The sequence below is a fragment of the Bidens hawaiensis genome, unplaced genomic scaffold (genome assembly GCF_021521415.1).
Source record: "Bidens hawaiensis isolate Kalapana, Puna unplaced genomic scaffold, B.hawaiensis_p1.1 tig00060892_1, whole genome shotgun sequence".
Classification (NCBI taxonomy): Eukaryota; Viridiplantae; Streptophyta; class Magnoliopsida; order Asterales; family Asteraceae; genus Bidens; species Bidens hawaiensis.
In genome coordinates this window covers 1-13,247 of record NW_027500954.1, presented here as the reverse complement: position 1 = coordinate 13,247, position 13,247 = coordinate 1, and the positions used below count along the sequence as shown (strand labels likewise).

General features: G+C 37.2%; 2 pseudogenes; both read left to right on the top strand.

Moving 5' to 3' along the window:
* The first annotated feature begins 787 nt into the window (after positions 1–787).
* LOC143603151 (ethylene-responsive transcription factor ERF098 pseudogene) lies at positions 788–1,255 on the top strand (annotated as a pseudogene).
* A 5,148-nt stretch (positions 1,256–6,403) lies between these two features.
* On the top strand, positions 6,404–6,820 carry LOC143603157 (ethylene-responsive transcription factor ERF098 pseudogene; annotated as a pseudogene).
* The last annotated feature ends 6,427 nt before the right edge of the window (positions 6,821–13,247 follow it).

Here is a 13,247-nt window from a genome sequence, read left to right as displayed (position 1 = left end):
CAAGAACAAAATAATAACAACATATACCAACAAATACTTATAACAGTAAAAGAAAACATCTAATAATAACAACAAAATATGAATAAGCAAATACTTATAACGTCTCATAATCAAAAATTAGCAAATACGAACAAAAAATAGCAGCAAACACTTATAAAAATAAACATAATCATAACAACAAATTAGTTCTCACCATTTTCATGTTAAGAATAAAATGTATTTGATCCTGTTTCATGTAACATATTCTATCTTCTCTACTCACAATCACTCATAATTTATAATCATACTATATAATTTATAGAACTCACTCACATAATTATATAAAACGGGCTTAGAATGCTCTTGTTCAGGAGACCTTTTTGGTTTTGAACTTTTTCCGTCATTTTTTTATACCTCAACTAACTTATTTTATGTTATTATTTTTAAACTATACCATAAACATAAAGTTATCAACTTTATCATCTTTAATTTGATTATAATTAACATTGGTATATATACCATTAACAAAAAAAATGCTTTTGTTTTAAAGAAAGTTTATTTACTAAACGATAACATGCGCAATTATGTGCATATGCGAGCGTATTTAAAACACAACTATGCGTTGTTATGTAAATATAATGTGTTATTTTATGCGTAACTATGTTGGGTTGTTATTGTTACCTATATTCGCTTCATAATATTGTGACGATTCATATTGATGCAAGCATAACTCCTCTTGCATTTAAAACACGTGTCACATATTTAATTGCTCATTGTATACCCAGACTAATTAACCAAATATTATTTCATGGATGGTGGTGGCGCTTCCAAGGATGGCAAAGGAGGGCCAGGCGAAGTGAAATATCGAGGTGTTCGAATTTCCAAAACAGGGAAGTTTGAAGCGGAGATTCGTGACGTTAATAGGAACAAGGCCGAGGTTTGGCCAGGGACATTTGCAACAGCAGAGGAGGCGGCTAGAGCACATGACAAGGCCGCCTACCGAATGCAAGATGAGCTAGCTTTTCTTAATTTCCCCGGGGAATGCAAACCTACATTTTCAGCAGCGGCTTATAATGCTTCAACCACGGCTGCCACCGTGGGGACAGTAGAGTCTTCTTCTAGCGGGAGCGTGCAAGGAAAAGAAGTGTTTGAAATCGAGTGTTTTGATGATAAGTTGTTAGAGGATCTTTTGGATGCGATGATAAGAAAAACCAAGATTGATCATATCTCTGTCAAGTCTTACTTTTTTATACATCTTGTATGTGTGTTTAGCTAATCATAAATAATAAATCACTTTGTTACTTTGAAAGGCTATGTTTGAATTAATCTTCAAGAGTCTCGTCACAGTATCATCTCTTGCTCAACCTCTATAGATCATAGATATATTCAATCGTGAATTTTATCATTTCAACTAGTAAAAAGAAAAACTGAATCTTGTAACATTTGCTCACACGTATGACGTTCATGGCTTGAAATTCTCGATTGTATTCGTTTCTCCACAAAATATCGACATATGTAGCTGCGCCTATACTACATTAGAAAACGGTTCAAATTTATTATTATTATTATTTTTATTATTTTATTTGGGGGGGGGGGGGGGGTTGGAAGAAGAGGCCTAGCTTGGAAGACTTTATAGCCACCGGATAAAGTCACTTAATGGTTGAGATTATATAGATGGTAGATTGTAAGTGTTGTTTTAGTTTTAAATGTTAAGTGTTTCTTATAATTAGGATACTACAAAACGATTACAATAAAGTGGCAGGTAAACATGCAACAAGGTGCGCCACAACCCTCTTTTGAATAGCAAAGTCAATCCTACTAAAAACGAAGCTTTGGGACCTAGGAGCTGAAGATGTTCCATGTACGATACGCTAAATCCTACTCAAAAAATTCAAAGCCTCTAGGGCAAGAAAACCAAATGTATCAAAAGCAAATGGGAGAAAGACATGTTGATTCTCTAAACAAGCTTTCTCGTGTTCCACAACTTTGCCCGATTCAATCTTCAACGCAGCCTACCCACAACAAACCCACGGTCCCTGAGCCCAACAAGAGGAGACACTTCTGTAAGATTTACACAGGGGTGTTCCCCCCTGCCCACCCGAACACAAGAATATCAGCTGGTCGTAAAGTAGACTTCCTTCAAGAAGATCCGTGAGAAAGTTAACAGGGGCCTCCTTCTTAGCAGAAATCCCTGTCCGTTTAAGAACAGGGCCCTTCGTTTAAGTGTTTTAAAATAGTAAAATGGTCTTATATTCGAGATTTAAATTATATGGTATTCTTGATCAAAGTCTTCAAAATCAAATTATCTTCTAGAAATTGTGTTGAAAAATTTGGAGCGTGAAGATCAAAATATTGTTAGCTAGATTCAAAAGAGAAAATCCATAGATTTTACATAAGTTTAAGAGTTTAACAATTGTTACTTTTAAAAGACATTATTGACTTTTATACCAACTACTCAGTTAATTTTACACGTCATAGTTATTTAGTACGTTAATACCCTTTAAAAAAACTTACATCATAAAAAAACGAGTACTTGGTTCTTGTTAATATTGTTATAGTTTTTTTCTTTTTAAGTTTTTATTTTCAAAAAAAATAAAAAGTTAACACGTTAGTGATTACCAATGTCTCATTTCCCTCACCGCATTGCGCATGCACCTCTGAAGTAATGGAGAAATTTGGAAAATAATTGAAGAGGTGCAAGAAAAATTAAATACGTGAGAAGAAATAGAAGACTTGTAGTAAGAAAATTTAGCTATGTATTGTGAAATCAAGAGCGATGATAAAAAGTTACAAACAAATTTATTGTATTCTTCTTCTCTTTTTATAGTGGATTTATTAATTTTTTTAACGGCCACAAATTCTTTGTACACTAAATATATTTTTTTTATAATTGCACCATACGCTAGTATAGAAAAAGTTCATTTTAAAACGGTTAATTGGGATTTACACAACGATTTAAGAACCATTATAAATGTCGCGTTGCAGAACGTATTTAAAACGGTTTAGAAATCGATGTAAAATGGTATCTAAAAACAACAGTTCCAAAACTGGTGTAAATGGTACACAAAAATAACGCTTCAAAAACCATTGCAAAATGATATTAAAAAACGCTTCAATACCAAGAAAACAAAGCTTCTTTGTAGTAAAAAAATATTGGAAAGACCACTGTAAATGATATTAAAAAAATGCCTCTTTGATATCTCAAAAGCAACTCTTCTACAAATTTAACTTTTTTTAAATTAAATTATGTTTGTAGTAACTAACACATTGTAGTAACCAAAAGCTTGAAATCCAATTTATATACATAAATCATCTTACATTTATACAAAACTGGTCAAACTTATAAATAAAATCTAATTAAACAAATATATATGCAATGTTATTTATGCTTTTCCGCATTTGTTCTAAATGTTTCCAGGATAACATCTATAAATCTTCAATATCGCATATGCATTTTCTTCAACAGTTTGAACAAGAATCCATATTTCCTTCCCTTCTTCTAATAACACTATGTCCATTTTCGATCCAACTAAAGATAAAAACAATACATATTAATTCCACAAAACTTAAGAAGATTAAAATATATCAAAATAAGGAAACCAACTCTATAATATATGTTAAAATGGATCACTTTGCCGTTTACATGAAATTACAACTTTATTAAAGTAGGTTTCAGTTCAAGCATTCTATCGAACAATTAGGTGCTGTTGGACCACATCTGTAACAGAAGAGGTGGACCAAACCTCTGCAGTTTGCAACAAGAAGACTATTTGTTTTTTAACGTTGCAGACTGCTAAAATAAACTAAAATTTAAATAAACTAAAATTTAATAAAAAAACTTTAACAATTAACAAAAAACTATAAACTTTTTTCAGCTACAAACTAATAACAATAATTCATCAAACCTAAACTTTCTACAAACTAATAATAATTTAACGAAAATAACAAAAAAACTTTAATAATTAACAAAAAAAAAACTAGAAACTAATAGCAATAATCTCCCATCAAACCCACCAGATCCGATCATCCACTCACCCAAACCCAAATCCACCCAAAACCCATTTCAGAAACCCGAATCCAACCCCATTTCAGAAGAGGCCAGGAAGAGCTTTTTCAGAAAAAACAAACACCACCTTAGTGTGCATTATAAGTTATATATGAAACAAACATTAAACGAGTTTTAAGGTACATCATAAAGAAACCTAATATATGAAAGTTACAACACATAATAAATCCAGCTTGTCTATAACACAATTTAGTTTAAGTGAAAGTTAATTTGTGTGACTCAATAAGTCATATTGTATTGGATTAGAAAAAAAACAGTTTAACGATGTTCAAAACAGACAATGTTGATCACTAGCATCTCCTTTACATTGTGTAATAATATATAATCATCATGTAAGCTATTTATCAAACACTTGGTGTGCATTATGTTTTCCTTTAATTTTATGCTTCTTTCATTATCAAATAACTCTGAAAACAATACATTACTCATTTTCTTAAATATTAGTTATCTAAACAAATAAAACTTGAAAAAGCAAAAGAATGAGATACATACTTATAGTGAATTATTGCAGAAAAAGAATCTTCCTTTAATAAGCAAATTTATGTTTAGCGAATGAAGGCAATCATAGAATGGATATGTAACAACGTATCTTAATCAGATACATCAAACAATCAACAAACTCACCATAACAATAACCCTAGACAGATTCTGATCAATAAAAATAAGCACATAATAAACAAATCATTACTGAATCTGCATAAAGTAAACTGAGATCTACAACTTTAACATAACAAAATCAAGCCTCATAAGCCCTAACTAATATTATAAACATAATCAACGAAGTATACCTCATTTTAAACAAATCCGATAAACGCATATGCAAATTTGAAGAATGGATTGAGAGAGAGAGAGAGTATTTAAATAAAACCATATTTATAGGTTAAAATGAGAAGATAAAATTTATGAAAATTTTCAAATGAGGGAAATGAAAACACTACATTGTGGGAGGGAACCTCAAAAGCTTAAACAACTCTAGTTTCAATAAACAACGCTACTTACAATAAGTTCAATAAACAACACTATTTTTCTCTTATTTACAACGATTTTCAATGGTGGGAGAGAACATCAAAACGTTAAACAACACTAGCTTTCAATAAACAACGCTACTTTACAATAAGTTAAATAAATAACGCTAGTTTTCTACTTATTTACAACGGTGGGAGGGAAACTCAAACCTTTAAACAACGCTACCTTTCAATAAGTACAATAAACAACGCTACTTTTCTTCTTATTTACAATGATTTTCACTTATGAAGGAAACCTCAACATTTTAAACAATGCTAATTATCAGTAAACAACACTATTTTTCAATAAGTTCAATAAACAACGCTAGTTTATTCTGATTTACAACCGGTTTAGAAAATTGTTCTTTTTAAATTGGTGGATTACATCTTATTAAACGGTTGACCTTCATACCGCTGTAAAATATTTTTATGACCGGTGTTAATAGACGTTTTTGTAGTAGTGATAAAAATAAGCATTTATTATCTTTAAGTTGAGAATGATATTGTTATAGTTTTTTCTTTAAATAAACAAATTAACATATTAAGTGAATGTTAGGGTCTATGTTCACTACCACATCGCGCCATCACCCTTATAGTCGTACAAAGCGTACAAAGGCTTTTGGGCAATTGATTTCATTTAAAACAAACCACCTACATCACACATAATTGTTGACTGTTTTCAAGTTCTCTCACAAATATTGATTTCATTTTGTGCCACTAATAATTTTTTATACGACAATATTTTTATGAAAAACACTACACATAAAGTTAAACATTTTGTTTTCTTTAATTTCAATATCCAAATGTCATGTGCGTATAATGTTCATGATTATGTACATATGTAATTACGAAAATAGGTTTTTAATTATCATATAAGTTGCATACTTATTTTTATATATAGTGCATTAATTTTTGTATGTGCATAATTATTAATTTAGGTTGTGTAATCAAGTTTAACGTATTTGCATCTATGCTATATATGCGTGTATGTATACATCATAAATTAGTAAGTAATAAATATATAAAAATAGGCTTTAATTTAAAAAAAAAAAAAAACTTTATGGGTATCATGAGTCACGTCTGGTGTGAGCAAGAAAAGCACTTGTTGACGGTTTTCGAACTTTACTTTTCTAGTATATGACGTGCAGAATAGATATAGACCACAAAACCAAAATGCCACCGGGAAGTCAATTTGAATTCCATAAGCCCACGTTTATTCAAACCTAATTTAATACACCTCTTTTTTTTGAACTTTCTCGTATTTCCGCCACTAGTTTGATTCTTGACCAACTTTCACCATTATAATTAACATCCATGCATGCATGACCACCATTTAATTCCAACTGTTGTATCCATGGATCATGACAGGGCTTCTAAGGATCACAACAAGGATCGTAGCCGCGGAGATGCTGAGGAAGTGAAATACCGTGGTGTTCGGAGGCGGCCTTGGGGGAAGTTTGCTGCGGAGATTCGTGACATTAATAATAATGGTGCCAGGGTTTGGTTAGGGACGTTTGCAACCGCGGAGGAGGCCGCTAGAGCTTACGATAGAGCCGCCTTCCAAATGAGAGGCCACATGGCTGTTCTTAACTTTCCCGCGGAATATCCACCTACATTTTCGGCTGCTGCTTATAATGCTTCAACCGCAGCTGCCATGTCATCATCAGCGGAGTCTTCTTCTAAAAGTAATGTGCAAGGTAGAGAAGTGTTTGAAATCGAGTGTTATGATGATAAGTTGTTAGAGGATCTTCTTGATGATGATGGCAAATAGAGATCTCTAATTTATATATACCATAACGTAGTTTTTGTATTTGCAAATAAAAAACTTTTCAAAAGTTGATATGTTATAATACCTGTCATTATCTAATATATATAAATGATAAGTTTGGTGCCGCTAAGTCGTCAATGGGTCACTTTGCGGCACCAAACTTGTCCATAACATTTTGTTTTTATTTTTGTAATTTTTTTCGTTCTGTTATTGTAACGAACATAATGGAAGCTGGTAAAATGACAATTTTGTTTTTTCTTTTGTTTGTTTTAATCCCAATATCATACCGAACGTGACGGAAAACGACCGAATTTGCATAGACTCAACATCTCAACGCCCATGACTGACAATGCTCGGTTTTACTAAAGCCCGAGTTTACTGACCGACATCACCCCATTGGTACACTCAGTTTATTATATTTCCCCTTTCTTACCGTAACAAACGGAGCCAAAACCGACCGAATCTGTGTGCAGTTATAGCCTTAATGTCGGGGCCCGACATCACTTGGGTTTTACACCACCTGGGTTTATCAACCAAAAAAAAGCCGTTTTAAATAATATATTTTGTTTATATGTTAATTTGAGTAATATATTTTTTTGAACGTTAAGGTTAACCAATGGTGTCTATGTCGTAACAAACGTAAATGATACTAACTGAATTCAAACCGACGTAACGCTCGGGTTATACCAACACTCAGGTTTCAACATTGAGGTTTTACCAATTGTTTTGGTGCAACGCGCCGTGTGAAAATCAAGTTCGACATATTTAAGATTTTTAGGGCCAATATTTAATTGGAATTTAATATCCAGGTTGGGACGTTTGTGGAGTCACATTCCATTAAACATGCAACTTGTGATGATGTTTAGTGTATTTTGGTAGAATGCATTTGCAAAAATAACTATACTAAACAAATATGTTAAATATACATGAATAATATGCATGAAATATTGCATGAATATGAACACATAATTCCAGTTGCTTTAAGATCACCTAGGACACGTGCTTTAGACATTGTTCAAGTTTGATACGTTACTCTCAATTATCAAAATATAGCTACATTTTTATTTGTAAGAATGCTCAAGAATTGGAATTCTCTATAAATGAAATTTGTCATGTTTTAACACGTTTATCACAAATCATTATTCTGTTTTTGTATTTCGGGTGTGTTTGGTATTCCTTATTTAAGTTGAAAAGAACTTTTATGATAAATTGAAAAGGTCTTGTGCCTATTTGATAAGGAGTTTTAAAAAAAATGTTTGGATTAACATAAATCAATAAGTTTTAAAAAAAGTGTTTGGATGTGTTAAGGAGCTGGTGGAATAAGGGTGGAAAGGATAGTTTAAAACTATAAGGAGATAAGTTGTGATATCCCAACTTATTTAAAACCTATTTTTTAACCTTATCAATAAGGAGAAACTTATAAGAACTTATTAGTTTCCAAACACTAAAATGAAGAAAAAAAGACTTATTCATCTTCATAAGTTATAAAGAGAGAAAAATAAGGAATCCCAAACACCCCCTTCATGTGATAAACTGATTATACTATATCTATGTTTCGTTCATTAGTTAAGATGTTCAAAAAAAAAATTCTGATTGGTTGTTGCTTTGAATTGTCCATAGGATCAATTTGAATATATTAGGTGTCCAAATCAATATTAAGGCATTTAAGCTTTAAGGTCATCGTAAACGTGTTTCTCCTTTAATGATCAACTACTAATTAGTACCCGCGCGTTGCGCTGGGTGGTGTGATGGTATGCGACAAAGGGACAAAAATCCACATATGTTAAGCAAGCATTACCAACTCAAATAACACTTCTTGACGGGAGCGTTAAAACCCAAAAAAAATTACACACGAAAAAATAAATATCCAAGTACAAATGTATCAAGCGTATACATGTTCATTCAAGAGTGTACACTATAATTAAGTAATGAGTTTAACATGATTATGGAAACTATTCCATTTACATAATTAGAAGACAACAATAGTCTCTTTTGACTTCATGTCTTGGTGCTGCCAGATCATCGAAGCAGTTTTGCATCTAGAGGAACCTAAGCGCGTGTACAGTGAAATGCCACAGTAGGTAAAAGAATATGCATATGATAAAAGTTTAAAGAAACAACTTGAGGATTGTTGACACACCTGAGCTAACCTTCAAACTGCAGCCATATCACATCTGTCTTAAGATCACTGAATGCTATGCTAATCACCATAATCAGATTCATACACCTTATGATTGTTTGCCACTTTTTAAAAATAAAAGAAAAGAAAAGATAAGATTTGCAGCATCACCTATGGTTATCCATATCAAAGACAAACTAATCAAAGTGACCCATAAATCACAAAACCGAAAAAAAAACTAAAAAAATATTTGGATTTACAGTATGCAAGCCCAAAATTAGAACAAAATGTTGAAAATCTATTAACAACAGGCCGGAAGGCCGCATGCAATAGAATGATTTGTGAGGAGCCACTGAGTTACGATTGTCATCCGCCGAAGTGACAAACGAAGAGGACCAGGAAACACAAAAGCACCCACGGCAAAAACAACCGACATCAAAACAATGAACTACAACAGATGAGATCAAAAGTTATGGTTGTAATGAGATAAGTCGTAATGATCATTGCCCACATATTTAACCCACATAGGAAGTACACATAACAACCAAACTTTATAGCCATTCGACGATCATCATGAATGCCATAAAAAATTAAATATGAATCGTTAGCTAAACCTGAAACTAACTGTCTGTAAGTTCAGGCTCAGAATTAAGGAGGCAATATATATGGTTGCTTGTGTGAAGCCGTCTCAGTTGCCAATCTAAGACAATCATCATATCATTTCCGAACCTCAGTCGTATCAATATAGCTAATGAAGAAACACTAACCGGACCCCGGACAGATTACTGGTAACCTGGGGGTTCGATAGATGTTTCCCACGAGGGGTTAGACCCTTGGAAGATGGTTCTTCTGATAACCTGCAAAACAGACACCGTGAGCTCGTCACTGAGAAGGGGGGGGGGGTTCCTCCTTGTGACCACCCTCCGGCGTGAGAATCAGACTAGATTACTCTTTAAATATAAAAGTATATTAAGAGGTTGCTAGAGCAGATATCAGGTATAATATGATGATAATGTGATAAGATATGATATGATGAGATGGTCATACCATTTGTGGTATTTATAGCCGAAGGTAGGTTTCCAAGGAGGTATGGCCGGCTGCAACAGTGTTCCTGTTCCACCAACAGTAGCCTACGCACGTGCCCTGCTGGTAGTTGGTGGGTAGGTAGCGCTGATAGCGACCAGGCCTGCTGTATACTATTCCTTTTCTACCAACTGCCGGCTACGCACGTGGTATGACAATAGTTGGTGAGTAGGCAGCGGCTAATAGTGACATACAGTGTAGGAGCATGCTGCTCGCCATACTGTTGTCCATAAGCTGTCGTATCTTTAGTCAGATCTTTTTCCCATACCTCGTCAGGTACAGTACAGAAGATCTTCCCGTATCGTACGGACTGGCTTATTTGGGCGGGAGTATTCCCCCTCCCGCCCTTGTGCGGGATTGTTCCCGGCTTCGCTCATTCCTTCAGGTGACACTGAGTGATTGAGAGCTAAGTGCCTTGTGCGTGTAGCCTTGCTGCGCGGGTGGCCTTCCCTGATGGCTTGTATCCGAGGCTGCGGGGACAGGCGGAGTCCTTCACCATCCGGAGGCATTTCCTGCGGGACCAGCTTGCGTACTGCGCGTAAGGACGTCACGTCTCTGAGCATGGTTGGTCCTGCGGATCCAGTTGGTTTCTGCGCAGACGTCCCTCTTCAAGGTGAGTCTTGCGGGTTCAACTGGGCTCTGCTGGGACCTACCTCTTCAAGTCCCCCCAGTCCAATGTTCTTCTCATGAGTGTTTAATAAAGTGAGGTGAACTTTTGGACTTAAGCAGAGGGTTTTGAAAAGGGTTTTTTTTTTTTTTTTTTTTTTTTTTTTAAGGTTTTCCATGGGGATTCTTCCCGCGAAGTCCTTGTCACTTGCAGAAATGCCCGAGTTTCCTGCTTGGTCTTTGGGTATGATGCGGGTAGGTTGTAACCTCCTCGCAAGTCAGGAGCGTTGAGTCCCACTTGTGTGGATTCTCCATGAGGTTTTGGTGGTTTTGAACATAGTGATCAATTATGTTAAGACCACCAATTCCATCCTGGAGCTTCGAACAACGTAGTTCTCGACGTTCCCGCTATGCGGGGATGTTATTTCCGTTTCCGCAAGCATTGCCCAGAAGATCCTTCTTGGTTTCAATTCCCAGCGGAGCGCTAGGTATATGAAGGGTTTTGCCTTAACACTGTACCTGCGCTCGTCTTACGGTTATTTTACTTCCAAGGTATTCCTGGCGTCAATTCCCTGCGGGTGCTAGGTTTGTGAAGGGTTTTGCCTTTACACTGTACCCGCACCCGTCTTATAGTTACTTGGTTGCCGAGGTACTTGGCTTCAATTCCCTGCGGGTGCTAGGTATGTGAAGGTTTTTGCCTTAACACTGTACCCGCATCCGTCTTACGGTTACTTGTTTGCCAAGGTTTACTTGGCTTCAATTCCCTACGGGTGCTAGGTATGTGAAGGGTTTTGCCTTTACACTGTACCCGCAGCCGTCTTACGGTTACTTGTTTGCCACGGTAAGGCTTGTATTTTCCCGCCTACTTTATGATCTTTTTGAATTTTGAATTTTGAAATTCGAAGAGTTGGTGGAAAGATAAGAACAGTCCAAAACTCTGAAACGTCGTGCGACGGTTTCTTCTGACTGTGTCAGGTCGTGCAGGAAGTTATGGTGACGTGACAGTACATGGTCATTCCAGACGCTTTTTCAGGCGCGTGGGCGCGAAATTAATGGTACGCGTCCTGTCAACAGCTGTTGCCAGCCTGCTCTTTGCCACGTGTCATAGTTTCATTGCACCTTCGATTTCTCTCTCCTTCGCATTAAATTCACCGCATTAATTGCGATCACTATATAAAGGGGAAGAGGGTCATTTGTAATTCACATCTTCACTTCTTCTCTTTCATCTCTAAGGCGATTTCTGGTGAATACTCTCTTATTCAGTTGAGCATTCCTCCGAAATCGTTTCTTCTTCCTCTGCAATATGTCTTCACATGATACTGAAGCTGTAGTCGATGATAAGAGTACTGCTGGCGAGTGCCAGTGTGCTCTGCCCGGCGATCAGTACCGGTATGTTGTTAGGAAGTTCATGCTCGATCCTCTCGAGCCTGAGTTTCCTGAACCCCATCAGACCGTGTACGATGCCCCCAGTGGCAAGATCGGGGTATATGCTGCATTCTTTGTTTATGGGAACCTTAGGTTCCCATTGACAAAGTTTGTTTACCGTGTCCTCGAAAGGCACGGTGTTCATCTCACCGAGCTGCACCCAATGGCGATCGCGAAGATTCGCCACTTCGAGTGGGTGTGCCGGATTTTGGGTGTTGAGCCCTATGTGGACCGCCTGATGACCTTCTATACTTGGAGGTGCATCCAGGGGTGGTACACCCTGACAACCCGGATCAAGGGTTTGAAGATTTGCGCGACCGAGCGCAGTCTCCGATCGTGGAAGCGGGAGTTCTTCTACATTTCTGCCCGCGCCGTCCCCATTGCCATGAAGTTTAAAATGGCCAAGCCATTCCGAGCCACCACGCCACCAACTACCAGGAGGCGGAATGGTTTGCGAAGATATCCCGGGTCCAATCTCCGGTTTACCGGTTTGCGGAGTCCGGGATGGTGATGCTGGGGATGAGCCGGGTATGGAAGGAGGCGTCTCAGGTTCCCATCCTTCTCGAATACGGTTTGAACTCTACTCCTTATGGTATGTCTTGTCTTTCTTGCTGATATGAGTTTGTCTTCTAACTGTTTCTTTTCTTTCAGAGGGGAACAATTTGGAGTCGCTCCTGTACCCGCGGGAAGCTGACGATCCTGTGCGGGTGGGTACTCGTGCTCTTGACGAGAACGAGTTGCCCATCCTGGAGCAAACAGCGGATCGGTTTGTGGAGGTCTATCCGCTGGGCCACGAGATCCTGAGCCACCGGCGGCCAGGTAAGGCGTTATTCTCTCCTCCACCCCTCAGTGCTGTACCCGCTGCTGGAATTCCTGACATCCTGTCTTCTTCTGAGGAATCCGCAGATGGTCCTCCGTTAGTGCGGAAGAAGAGGGCTGCCGGCGGGAAAGGGAAGGAGAAGGCGGCCTCCACAGCCGATCCAGTGCTCCTATCTGACACTGAGTCAGATAGTGAAGAGGTGGCGGGGAACCCCGGTGGTGGGAAGACCACTGTTCGGAGGCTACGACTGTTACCTCCGGAGAACCAATGGCGACGACGGTGACCGGCATCAAGAGACCGGCTCCATCGGGTTCGTCCCCGCCCGTCCGTACGTTCAAGCTCAAGAAAACCCGTAAGTACAACTCTTGGCTTTTATC